Source organism: Bos mutus, chromosome 10 (assembly GCF_027580195.1).
Source record: "Bos mutus isolate GX-2022 chromosome 10, NWIPB_WYAK_1.1, whole genome shotgun sequence".
Classification (NCBI taxonomy): domain Eukaryota; kingdom Metazoa; phylum Chordata; class Mammalia; order Artiodactyla; family Bovidae; genus Bos; species Bos mutus.
The window spans coordinates 68,182,339-68,196,808 of NC_091626.1; the positions used below are offsets into that span (position 1 = coordinate 68,182,339).

A 14,470-nucleotide genomic window follows, 5' to 3' on the forward strand; every position below is an offset into this window, starting at 1 on the left:
GTAAAGATAATATTGTGATATAGGTAAGTATACCCAATTTAATATAATCAATGTGCAAATTCTTAGAAGGCAATAACTAATTGCTGTACATTGATGGGATATATAGCTATATAAAATTGTTGTTCTTCATGCCTGGAACCAACCTCCTAAAAGTTTTAGAATTTCCTGAGTGAAAGGATCACCCTTTATTACTAATAACAAGCTCTTTCCAACCATCCTGAATTCACACTAGTCAGGTGAATCTTGGCTGATCACTAGCTATCTTCAGGATGTGAGCTGGTCTCCAGAAAGGCCACGGCATTGTTGGAAAATTGGAACTTTTAGTCACACTCCTTGACTTTCAGGGAGAAAAGACAGATAAGAGATCCAAAACAGTGTTCAAACACCAATGCAATTAATTTAATCATTTTTTGGTTGCTAATCAATAATTTTTGTCACTAGATATAAAACTAGGTGGGGTTTCTCAGGTAGCACTAGTGGTGAAGAACCTGCCTGCCAGTGCAGGAGGTATAAGAGATATGGGTTTGATCCCTGGGTCAGGAAGATCCCCTGGGTCTTGGGTAACCCACTACAGTATTCTTGCCTGGGGAATTTCAAGGACACAGGAGCCTAGCAGGCTACAGTCCACAGGTCAGAAAAGAGTTGGACATGACTGAAGTGACTGAGCACACAAATATAATACTAGGTACTTGATGGATTCAGTGGGGTGATGCAATGACTGGGAATTTGTAAGTTTCTTTATAATAAAGCTAACACGGGGGAAAATACAATGGATGATAACACTGTATTATTCACAGGAGGAGAGATGCTTCACTTACTGTTGACCAAGGGTAGACTTTCTCAAGGTAAAAAATCTAAAACATGAGACTTAGAAATAGTAAAAGAAAGAGTAAAAGGAAAAAATAAGGAAAAGAACAAATTAGCAAGAAAGAACATCAGAGGTTTGTTGTCCAGAAGGGTTTGTCATACAGAAGCAGGAAGAAAACCTATAATTTTGAAGCACAATGTTCAAGGTGAGAGTAGATGGGTATATGGCCAGACCCAGAAATTGTAGGACCTGGTAGGCCTGGTTAACAAGCAGGGTTGAGTCCATAAAATGTTCTAAGAAGGCAAATAAAGGAGGTGATTTCTTTTTTAAAAGAATGTCTGGCCAATCTCAGAAGGTAGAAAGAAGGTCAAAAGAAGAAGCGTGTTGGCCTGGTTGAAGACTGTTGCAGGACATTTGTGGTGGCTCAGATAGTGAAGAATCCACCTGCCAGTGCAAGAGGCCAGGATTTGACCTCTGGGTTGGGAAGGTCCACTGGAGAAAGGAATGGCTACCTACTCCAGTGTTCTTGGCATGGACAGACAAGCCTGGTGGGCTATAGTTCATGGAGTCACAAATAGTTGGACATGATCAAGCAATTAACACACACATGTGAAAGGTAACAGTGGTGGTAGTAAAGACTGAGAGAAATGTACAAACTCCTAATGTATTTTGAAGGTAGAATCAATGTAAGTAACCATCTTTTATAATCACAGACAACATTTTTGAACAAATAGCTGTCATTAATGACCTCTACTATTTAACCATCCTCACACATGCCAAAACCCTGTAAACCAGACTATAAATACTTCACAGAAAGTGCTTTCACTATAATCATTATTATATTGAATTTGCCAAAAACAGTACATATTTTCAGTATTAATTCCTGACTTGCTAGGATTTGGCACATTTGACTACTTCCTGCTCTTAGAAACATAGGACTACTCTAATGTTTGTAACACAACTCTCTGGATCCACATATATCTATGCTGCTGCTGCTAAGTCTATTCAGTCGTGTCTGACTCTGTGCGACCCCATAGACGGCAGCCCACCAGGCTCCCCCGTCCCTGGGATTCTTCAGGCAAGAACACTGGAGTGGGTTGCCATTTCCTTCTCCAATGCATGAAAGTGAAAAATGAAAGTGAAGTTGCTCAGTCGTATCCGACTTTTAGCGACCCCATTGACTGCAGCCTACCAGGCTCCTCCATCCATGGGATTTTCCAGGCAAGAGTACTGGAGTGGGGTGCCATTGCCTTCTCCAATATCTATGCTAGTTTATGTTTATTTTCTTTTAGGAACTTATTTTCCTCAAACTCTGTGGTTATATTCAAGAGTAAATTCAAATTTGACATTCTCTATGCCTTTACTATGGGATTCCCAGGTGGTACAGTGGTAAAGAATCAACCTGCCTATATAGGAGACACATGAGACACAGGTTCGATCCCTGGGTCAGGAAGATCCTCTGGAGTAAGAAATGCGTCCCACTGCAGTATTCTTGTGTTATATATAAAACTTATTGGAGTATTCAAACTCGAATGTACAGAGGAGTTTGGCAGGCTACAGTCCATGGAGTCACAGAGTTGGACATGACTAAGAAACTGAATACACACAGACACATAATGCCTTTGTTTATACTTACCTTGAGATATCTTAACAACACTATATCCTGCAGTCACTGCTCCATTCTGAAGTTTAGATCCATGGGCTTCCCAGTTGGCTCAGTGGATAAAGAATCTGCCTACCAATGTGGGAGGTGCAAGAGACGTGGGTTTGATCCCTGAGTCAGGAAGATCCCCTGGAGGAGGAAATAACCACCCATTCCAGTATCGTTAACTCAAATATCCCATGGGCACATGAGCCTGGTGGGCTTCACAAGACTGCATGACTGAGCATGCACACACATTCCTCTTGGCAATATGAGGCATGCATTTCTGAGCATAAAATAGCCAAAATACTCCACAAACCCATTCAATGCTAACAACTGAAAATGCTAGGAAATATTCTTAAAATATTATGAAAGCATTAAAGTGATAAAATATTATGAAAGCATTAAAGTGGTTGTTAAAAATGCCATGCCAAGTTTATATGAATATAGTACAGTGAGACTACTTTTGTCCTGGGGGCATTTTGCTGATACGGGCAAATTTGAACTTCAGTTTTGATGGCATCTTGGGGCAAAAGGAGTAGAATTCCAAACCCAGGTGTTTCCTGGGAAAGTGTCTACCAATAGAAGTTGGAACTCAAAGGACTGTTCCAGAGAATAGCAAGGAGAGATAAGAAAACCTACTTACATGAACAATGCAAAGATACCGAGGAAAACATTAGAATAGGAAAGACTAGAGATCTCTTCAAGAAAACTGGAGATATCAAGGGAATATTGAAGCAAGGATGGGCGCAATAAAGTACAGGAACAGTGAGGACCTAACAGAAGCAGAAGCTATTAAGAAGAGGTGGCAAGAATGCACAGAAGAACTATACGAAAAAGTCTTAATGACCAGGATAACCACTATAGTGTGGTCACTCACCTAGAGTCAAGACATCCTGGAGTGTGAAGTTAAGTGGGTCTTAGGAAGCATTACTGCGAACAAAGCTAGTGGAGGTGATGTAATTGCAGCTGAGTTGTTTCAGATCCTAAAAGATGATGTTGTTAAAGTGCTACACTCAATATGCCAGCAAATTTGGAAAACTCAACAGTGGCCACAGGACTGGAAAAGATCAACTTTCATTCCAGTCCCAGAGAAGGGACACACCAAAGAATGCTCAAACTACCCTACAATTGTGCTCATTTCACATGTAGCAGAATAATGCTCAAAATCCTTCAATCTAGGTTTCAGCAGTATGTGAACCGAGAACTTCCAGATGTACAAGCTGGATATCAAAGAGAAGAACCAGAGATCAAATTGCCAATATTTGCTGGATCATAAGAAAGCAAGGGAGTTCCGGAAGAACATCTGCTTCATTGATTGAAGTAAAACCTTTGCGTGGATCACAACCAACTGTGGAAAATTCTTAAAGAGATGGGAATACCAGACCACTTTACGTATCTCCTGAGAAATGTGTTTCCAGGTCAAGAAGCAACAGTTAGAACTTAACATGGAACAACAGACTGGTTCAAAATTGAGAAAGGAGTATGACAAGGTTATATATTGTCACCCTGCTTATTTAACTTATATGCAGAGTATACCATGTGAAGTTCCATGCTGGATGAATCACAAACTGGAATCAAGATTATTGGGAGAAAGATCAACAACCTCAGACATGCAGAAGATACCACTCTAATGCAGAAAGTGAAGAGGAACTAAAGAGCCTCTTGATGAGGATGAAAGAATGAAAAAGATGTCTTCAAATTCAACATTAAAAAAGTAAGGTTATGGCATCTGGTTCCATCACTACATGGAAAATAAAAGAGGAAAAAATGGAAGCAGTGACAGATTTTATTTTCTTGGGCTCCAAAATCACTGCAGATGATGACAGAAGCCATGAAATGGCTTTTAAGACACTTGCACCTTGAAAGGAAAGCTATGACAAACATAGATGGTGTATTAAAAAGAAGAGACATCACTTTGCTGACAAAGGTTCACACTGTCAAAACTGTGGTTTTTCCAGTAGTCATGTATGGATGTGAGAGTTGGACCAGTAAGGATGAGGGCCAAAAATTTGATGCTTTGAAATCGTGGTGCCATAGAAGACTTCTGAGAATTGCTTGTATAGTAAGGAAGTCAAATCAGTCAACCCAAAGGAAATCAACCCTAAATATTCATTCAAACAAATGATACTGAAGCTGATGCTCCAATACTTTAGCCACTTAATGGGAAGAGCTGACTCATTGGAAAAGACCCTGATGCTGGAAAAGATTGAAGGCAAAAGGAGAAGGGAGTGGCAGAGGATGAGATAGTCAGATAGCAACTCCAAATCAATGGACATGAATTTGAGCAAACTCTGGGGGATAGTGGAAGACAGAGGAGCCTGACATGTTGCAGTCCATATGGTCACAAAGAGTGTCACACAACTTAGTCACTGAACAACAATGAGATATTGATGCTAAGAGCTGCCTGTGGACATGGATCTCTAGAGGATGAAGCCATCCTCTTTGGCATGAAATATTCTCATAAATAATTTTAAAGGACAACGAGTAGCACAGAGTTAAAATTAACAAAGAATACACAGAAACCAGGTGCCCTGAGAGAAAGTTAAGAGAAAATCTGTCTCAACACTGTAATTAGAAATATCAGACAGTTTAAAACAATTACTTTGTTTAAAGAAATAAAAGGCAAGTCTTACTACCTTTGCAGGTAATGAAAATTGGTATAAAAGTATACCGAAGAACTACACATAACATCTATAAATGAAAATTGATAATTAGTTATTAATAACTAATAACTGATGTAATAACATGATGGATGAGTTTAGCCAATTAAGCAGAGCTGAAAAAAAATCAGTGAATGAATTAGCTCAGAGAATTTATTCATAATGCAATGCAGAAACCTCAAATGGAATATTTGGAATAGAGATTGAGAGACATGGAAGACAGAATAAAAATGATCTTCAAGTGAGAGTAAAAAGAAAAACATACAGGGGTTATTTGAAGAGCTTATGATGAGAATTTTCCAAAAGTTTCCTAGATGAAAGGCATCAAACATAAATCAAGAGACTTAAGAAGCCCAATATATCCAAACTAAACATAGAAAGGAGCCTAAACCTAGAAACATTTTACTGAAGCTGTAGAACCTCAAAAACAAAAAAGATTTTGAAAGTAGCTGGAGGAAGAAAAAGACATTCATTTCACTTCATTTCATTCATTTCAAAGTGTGAGACATTGAGCTTACTTCTCTACAGCAATAATGGCCTTCTGAAGACAGTGGAATTATATCCTGATGTGCTGAAAAAAAAAAAAAAATAACTGCCAACATGTAATCCTATATACAAGGAAAATGTCTTTTAAGAATGAAATTAAAAATAAATTTTTAGAAAATAAAGATCAGAAAGTTCACTAAAGATAATTCTATATGATATACTGTAGGCGAAAGGAAAGTGATCATAGATTTGGAAGGTCTATAATGAAAGAAGGAATTAAGTGCAAATAAGGCTTCCCTGATAGCTCAGTTGGTAAAGAATCAGCCTGTAGTGCAGGAGACCCCAGTTGGATTCCTGGGCCGGGAATATCCCCTGGAGAACGGATGGGCTACCCACTCAAGTATTCCTGGGCTTCCCTTGTGGCTCAGCTGGTAAAGAATCCACCTGCATTTAGGAGACCTAGGTTCGATCCTTGGGTTGGGAAGATCCCCTGGAGAAGGGAAAGGCTACCCACTGCAATATTCTGGCCTGGAGAATTCCACGGACTGTATAGTCCATGGGATCGCAAAGAGTTGGACAGACTGAGCGACTTTCACTTAACTTATCTTACTGTAAGCTAGCGTATATATGGGTAATTTAAAAAATAGTACAGGTTTAAGGTTATGATAATATTCAATAGTTGTAAAATAAAAACTCAGTAACATATGTCAGAATCGGATTTAAAGGAGCACCATGTTCTAAGATTCTTATTTTAAGAGGATGGCAAAGATATTAATTGATATTTTTAGATAACTTAAATATGTATGTTGCATGCTTTAAGACAATCAACAAAATAATAGAAACTGTTAAAGTCCCAATGAATATCTGGAAAAGGGTTACAATAGTGATATAGTCCATTAATATGAAAAAGACAAAGAAAGGAAACACAAAAAGAGAAATTATGAAATGAAAAGGAACACTTATACCCAAATATGTCAATATACTAAATGAATAAAGTGAAGTGTTCTGGGTAAAATAAAAATATTATCAGACTTTTTTGGAAAAAAAAAATAGAATATAACTGTGTGCTGTTTAAAAGAAGTGCTTGATTTTTGCTTCCTGGATGTCAAGTGAGAGACTGAAAGTCCCAGACGCTGTCGTCCTACACTTCTGTCCATCACGCAAAGCCTGCCTGACTCACTGCTGTTATGGGTGATGGGAGGATCTGGTGTACCAGGCGGAGCTGGCCCAGCCAGCGGAGCGATAGGACGAAACGGTGGAATCCATGAAGAAAAAAGCAGGATTGGATGTGGACTTGACAGTTGAATAAAGAAATCTCTCATCTGTTGCATGTGAAAATGCTACTGAAGCTAAAAGAGTTTCCTGGAAAACAATCAGCAGCACTGAACAGAAAGAAGAAAACGAGGGAGGTGAAGGCAAACTCAAAATGATTAGGGAATATTGGCAAATGTTTGGGGCTAAACTAATCTGTTGTGACATTCTGGATGTACTGAACAAACCCCTCATTCCAGCAGCTAACACTGGCAAGTCCAAGATTTCCTATTATAAAATGAAAGGGGACTACCACAGGTATCTGGCTGAATTTGCCTCTGGAAATGAGAAGAAGGAGGCTACGGAGAACAACTTAGTGGCTTTAAAGCTCCTAGTGATATTGCAGTAACAGAACTTCCAGCGACACATCCCATTTGCTTAGGTCTTGCTCTCAATTTCTCTGTATTCTACTATGAAATTCTTAATTCCCTCAAACCATGCCTGCAGGTTGGCAAAAGCAGCTTTTGATGACGCAGTTGCAGAACTGGATATGTTGAGTGAATAAAACTATAAAAATTACATTTACCATGCAATTATTATTAAATACGGAGAAGCTGATGGCACCCCACTCCAGTACTCTTGCCTGGAAAATCCCATGGACGGAGGAGCCTGGAAGGCTGCAGTCCATGGGGTTGCAAAGTCGGACACAACTGAGTGACTTCACTTTCACTTTTCACTTTCATGCATTGGAGAAGGAAATGGCAACCCACTCCAGTGTTCTTGCCTGGAGGATCCCAGGGACGGGGGAGCCTGGTGGGCTGCCATCTATGGGGTCGCACAGAGTCAGACACGACTGAAGCGACTTAGCAGTAGCAGTAGCAGTATTATATAATAATCTGGCACTGTGGACTTCAGACATCAGGGTGATGGTGAAGAGCAGAATAAAGAAGTACTGCAGGATGTGTAAGATGAAAATCTGTGAGACATAAAAGGCAACAAGAGAAATCACCTCTGAACACTCCACACTCCCCATCCCACCCTTCTAGGAAATCCACCAATGGTCACTGAGAACCACCAAATCTGACTTTTTACCTTCAGTCTCAGAATTTAGGCTCCTGCCTTATTTGGTTTGATGTTGTTTTTAAACGATTTTTCATAAGTTCTTACAGGCAAGAGTGAATTTCTGTGGATTTCACTGGTCCCAAGCATTAGGTTCTTTAAAACACTAACAAGACTGCATAAGGGCCTTTTCAGCATTACTGGAAAGTTACATTTGAAAACCATTAGACTTTCAGGTGATGCAAGCATGTACTGCTGCTACTGCTAAGTCACTTCAGTCGTGTCCAACTCTATGCGACCCCATAGATGGCAGCCCACCAGGCTTCCCCGTCCCTGGGGTTCTCCAGGCAAGAACACTGGAGTGGGTTGCCATTTCCTTCTCCAATGCATGAAAGTGAAAAGTGAAAGTGAAGTCACTCAGTCGTGTCCGACCCTCAGCGACCCCATGGACTGCAGCCTTCCAGGCTCCTCCGTCCATGGGATTTTCCAGGCAAGAGTACTGGAGTGGGGTGCCATTGCCTTCTCCAGAGACAGGTAAATCACACTGAAGAGATGTGTGTGTGGTATCATTTTCCCTTTTTCTGATTATTTAAGTAGAACTTTATGCCAGTGTTTAAAATTAATTGGATGTTAGCTGGAGGTGATTAAAGGTTGTTTGGGGGATTGTTGTAATGGTTTTGCTATAAAAAAGGGTTTCAAACGCTGCTGAAATATTGCTAAAAAGTATGGTTTTAGTAACAAGTCAACAATCCATGGCTGCTCATCCTTGCCTAATTTTACTCTCCCTTTGAAGCAAGTTATCATTAAAGGTAGTATGAAAAAGCCTGCATCCATGTTCAGTTCTTTCTTTCTTCTCCTACCCTCTTAATCCAGCACTACCCCTCCTCCTTCGCTAACTCAAACTCTTGTTCAATATATGTAACTTGTAGGGAATTTGTACTACTAGATATATGTCTGACTGGAGCCACAACTACAGAATTTGTATTGTTCTTACTGATACACAGCATGGATTAACATTAAATTTAAAACAAACCTGAATTTAAATGCCAAACATTATCGCAACTACAACCTTTATCCTTCTAAGATAAAATCTCTACTCTAAACATACAATAAATAAATATAAAAATATAAGAGGTCCTTGTAAAATATAAGGTTACTGAAAGTGCGAAATAGTTTTAAGGGACCAGATCTGATAGACAGAGTGCCTGATGAACTATGGATAGGAAGTTCATGAGATTCTACAGGAGACAGAAATCAAGACCATCCTCAGGGAAAAAAAATGCAAAAAAAACCAAAATGGCTGTCTGAGGAGGCCTTACAAGTAGCTGTAAAAAGAAGAGGAGCCAAAAGCAATGGAGAAAAGGAAAGATATACCCATTTGAATACAGAGTTCCAAAGAAAAGCAAGGAGACATAAGAAAGGCTTCCTCAGTGATCAGTGCAAAGAAATAGAGGAAAACAATAGAATAGGAAAGACTAGAGATCTCTTTAAGAAAATTAGAGATACAAAAGGAATATTTCACGCAAAAATGAGCTTGATAAAGGACAGAAATGGGTATGGACCTAACAGAAGCAGAAGATATTAAGAAGAGGTGGCAAGAATACACACAAGAAGTATAAAAATAGATCTTCACCACCCAGATAATCATGATGGTGCAATCACTCACCTAGAGCCAGACATCCTGGAATGTGAAGTCAGTTGGGCACTCGGAAGCATCATTATGAACAAAGCTACTGGAGTTGACGGAATTCCAGTTCAGCCATTTCAAATCCTGAAAGATGATGCTGTGAAAGTGCTGCTCTCAATATGCCAGCAACTTTGGAAAACTCAGCAGTGGCCACAGTACTGGAAAAGGTCAGTTTTCATTCCAACCCCAAAGAAAGGCAATGCCAAGGAATGCTCAAACTACTGCACAATTGCACTCATCTCACATGCTAGTAAAGTAATGCTCCAAATTTTCCAAGCCAGGCTTCAACAATATGTGAACCGTGAACTTCCAGATGTTCAAGCTGGTTTTAGAAAAGGCAGAGGAAACAGAGATCAAATTGCTAACATCTTCTGGATCATCAAAAAAGCAAGAGAGTTCCAGAATAATATCTATCTGCTTTATGGACGATGCCAAAAGACTTTGACTGTGTGGATCACAATAAGCTGTGGAAAATTCTGCAAGAGATGGGCATACCAGACCACCTGACCTGCCTCTTGAGAAACCTGTATGCAGGTCAGGAAGCAACAGTTAGAACTGGACGTGGAACAACAGACTGGTTCCAAATAGGAAAAGGAGTATGTCAAGGCTGTATATGTCACCTTGCTTATTTAACTTATATTCAGAGTACATCATGAGAAACACTGGGCTGGATGAAGCACAAGCTGGAATCAAGATTGCTGGGAAAAATATCAGTAACCTCAGATATGCAGATGACATCACCCTTATGGCAGAAAGTGAAGAAGAACTAAAGAGCCTCTTTTTTTTTTTTTTTTTTTTCATATTTCAGTTCAATTTTTTATATATATGTTTTGAGTAGAAATGGTTTCTCGTGGACTTTTATTTTATTTTTTTTTTTTTTTTGAGTTTTTTTTTTCTCTAATTTTATTTTAATTTTAAACTTTACATAATTGTATTAGTTTTTGCCAAATATCAAAATGAATCCGCCACAGGTATACATGTGTTCCCCATCCCGAACCCTCCTCCCTCCTCCCTCCTCCCTCCCCATACCATCCCTCTGGGCCGTCCCAGTGCACCAGCCCCAAGCATCCAGCATCATGCATCGAACCTGGACTGGCAACTCATTTCCTACATGATATTTTATATGTTTCATTGCCTTTCTCCCAAATCTTCCCACCCTCTCCCTCTCCCACAGAGTCCATAAGACTGTTCTATACATCAGTGTCTCTTTTGCTGTCTCGCATAATCGGGTTATTGTTACCATCTTTCTAAATTCCATATATATGCGTTAGTATACTGTATTTATGTTTTTCCTTCTGGCTTACTTCACTCTGTATAATAGGCTCCAGTTTCATCCACCTCATTAGAACTGACTCAAATGTATTCTTTTTAATGGCTGAGTAATACTCCATTGTGTATATGTACCACAGCTTTCTTATCCATTCATCTGCTGAGGGACATCTAGGTTGCTTCCATGTCTTGGCTATTATAAACAGTGCTACGATGAACATTTGGGGTACACGTGTCTCTTTCCCTTCTGGTTTCCTCATTGTGTATGCCCAGCAGTGGGGTTGCTGGATCATAAGGCAGTTCTATTTCCATTTTTTTAAGGAATCTCCACACTGTTCTCCATAGTGGCTGTACTAGTTTGCATTCCCACCAACAGTGTAAGAGGGTTCCCTTTTCTCCACACCCTCTCCAGCATTTATTATTTGTAGACTTTTGGATCGCAGCCATTCTGACTGGTGTGAAATGGTACCTCATGGTGGTTTTGATTTGCATTTCTCTGACAATGAGTGATGTTGAGCATCTTTTCATGTGTTTGTTAGCCATCTGTATGTCTTTTTTGGAGAAATGTCTATTTAGTTCTTTGGCCCATTTTTTGATTGGGTCGTTTATTTTTCTGGAGTTGAGCTGTAGGAGTTGCTTGTATATTTTTGAGATTAGTTGTTTGTCGGTTGCTTCATTTGCTATTATTTTCTCCCATTCTGAAGGCTGTCTTTTCACCTTGCTAATAGTTTCCTTTGATGTGCAGAAGCTTTTAAGTTTAATTAGGTCCCATTTGTTTATTTTTGCTTTTATTTCCAATATTCTGGGAGGTGGGTCATAGAGGATCCTGCTGTGATGTATGTCGGAGAGTGTTTTGCCTATGTTCTCCTCTAGGAGTTTTATAGTTTCTGGTCTTACGTTTAGATCTTTAATCCATTTTGAGTTTATTTTTGTGTATGGTGTTAGAAAGTGGTCCAGTTTCATTCTTTTACAAGTGGTTGACCAGATTTCCCAGCACCACTTGTTAAAGAGATTGTCTTTAATCCATTGTATATTCTTGCCTCCTTTGTCGAAGATAAGGTGTCCATATGTGCGTGGATTTATCTCTGGGCTTTCTATTTTATTCCATTGATCAATATTTCTGTCTTTGTGCCAGTACCATACTGTCTTGATAACTGTGGCTTTGTAGTAGAGCCTGAAGTCAGGTAGGTTGATTCCTCCAGTTCCATTCTTCTTTCTCAAGATTGCTTTGGCTATTCGAGGTTTTTGTATTTCCATACAAACTGTGAAATTATTTGTTCTAGCTCTGTGAAGAATACTGTTGGTAGCTTGATAGGGATTGCGTTGAATCTATAAATTGCTTTGGGTAGTATACTCATTTTCACTATATTGATTCTTCCAATCCATGAACATGGTATATTTCTCCATCTATTAGTGTCCTCTTTGATTTCTTTCACCAGTGTTTTATAGTTTTCTATATATAGGTCTTTAGTTTCTTTAGGTAGATATATTCCTAAGTATTTTATTCTTCCCGTTGCAATGGTGAATGGAATTGTTTCCTTAATTTCTCTTTCTGTTTTCTCATTATTAGTGTATAGGAATGCAAGGGATTTCTGTGTGTTGATTTTGATGAAAGTGAAAGAGGAGAGTGAAAGAGGTGGCTTAAAGCTCAACATTCAGAAACTAAGATAATGGCATCCAGTTCCATCACTTCATGGGAAATAGATGGGGAAACAGTGGAAACAGTGTCAGACTTTATTTTGGGGGGCTCCAAAATCACTGCAGATGGTGACCGCAGCCATAAAATTAAAAGACGCTTACTCCTTGGAAGGAAAGTTATGACCAACTTAGACAGCATATTAAAAAGCAGAGGCATTACTTTGCCAACAAAGGTCCATCTAGTCAAGGCTATGGTTTTTCCAGTGGTCATGTATGGATGTGAGAGTTGGACTATAAATAAAGCTGAGCGCCAAAGAATTGATGCTTCTGAACTGTGGTGTTGGAGAAGACTCTTGAGAGTCCCTTGGACTGCAAGGAGATTCAACCAGTCCATCCTGAAGGTGATCAGTCCCAAGTGTTCATAGGAAAGACTGATGTTGAAGCTGAAACTTCAATACTTTGGCCACTTGCTGCAAAGAACTGACTCATTTGAAAAGCCCCTTATGTTGAGAAAGTTTTGAACATGGGAGAGGAAGGGGACGGCAGAGGATGAGATGGTTGGATGGCATCACCAATCAATGGACATGAGTTTGGGTAAACTCTGGGAGTTGGTGATAGACAGGGAGGCCTGTCATGCTGCAGTCCATGGGGTTGCAAAGAGTCAGACATGACTGTTACTGAAGTGACCTGAACTGAACCAAAGTATAAATGGATGGGGAAAATATAATATGTAAATATCAACTGAATGAATGCCAAAGTCACTTTATATAAATAGAAGACAGAGTTTTAAATGGTAAGATATTAATAAAGATAAAAGATTATATTTCACAATGATAAAAGCTTCAAATAATCAATAACAAAAAGCAGTTTTAAATTTGTATGTAGAATATTTGTAAACTTGTATGTAGCATCATTTGTAAATCTGTATGTAGCATCATTTGTAATAGCATCAAATATGTAAAGCAAAAAGGAAACAGAGTTACAAGAAGAAAAATTTTTAAAGCTACATCTGTTTAGAAGTGTTTGACACTTCTAAGTTAATCCAAGCAGAATAAATGGGTGGGGGAAAAAAACCCACAGAAAATGTAACAACTGTACAAGTGATATGGATGGAATTGTTATCAGACTTAACCCAATAGATTCTCATCACATCCCAAACAACAGACTACTGTCCTTTGCAAGCACACACAGGACAATAATTAAAAATATACTTGACAATAAAACATTTTTAGCAAATTTCAGAAATTTGAAAACATCCGAATTTTTTTCTCTTAATACGATTCATTTAAGCACAAAAACAGGGAGAAAATAAAACATAAGTATATGTTCGTGAAGGGGGGCTTCCCAGGTGGTGCTAGTGGTAAAGAACCCACCTGCCAATGCAGGAGACAAGCGAAACGGGTTCGATCTCTGGGTCTGAAAGATTCCCTGGAGGAGAAAATGGCAAACCACTCCAGTATTCTTGCCCAAAGACCCCCATGGACAGAGGAGCCTGGCTGGTTAGAGTCCATTGGGGTCACACAAAGTCAGACATGGCTGAGCAACTGAGCACACATATGTTTGAAAATAAAGAAGCACTTGCCTATCAATGCAAAGAAATAGAGGAAAACAATAGAATGGGAAAGACTAGAGATCTCTTCGAGAAAATTAGAGATACCAAGGAAACATTTCATGCAAAGACGGGCTCTATAAAGGACAGAAATGGTATGGACCTAACAGAAGCAGAAGATATTAAGAAGAGCCAGCAAGAATACACACCAGAACTATACAAAAAAGATCTTCACCACCCAGATAATCACAATGATGTGATCAGTCACCTAGAGCCAGACATCCTGGAATGTGAAGTCAAGTGGGCCTTAGGAAGCATCACTACGAATAAAGCTAGTGGAGATAATGGAATTCCAGTTGAGCTATTTCAAATTCTGAAAGACGATGCTGTGAAAGGGCTGCACTCAATACACCGGCAA

At 39.2% G+C, this 14,470-nt stretch overlaps 1 protein-coding gene and 1 pseudogene across 1 annotated transcript in view; both read left to right on the forward strand.

Annotated features, from left to right (window-relative positions):
• The window catches only part of MDGA2 (MAM domain containing glycosylphosphatidylinositol anchor 2), a 915,505-nt gene that overhangs the window by 755,563 nt on the left and 145,472 nt on the right, over positions 1-14,470 (forward strand). The window lies entirely within an intron of this gene.
• On the forward strand, positions 3,194-7,832 carry LOC102267840 (14-3-3 protein epsilon pseudogene; annotated as a pseudogene).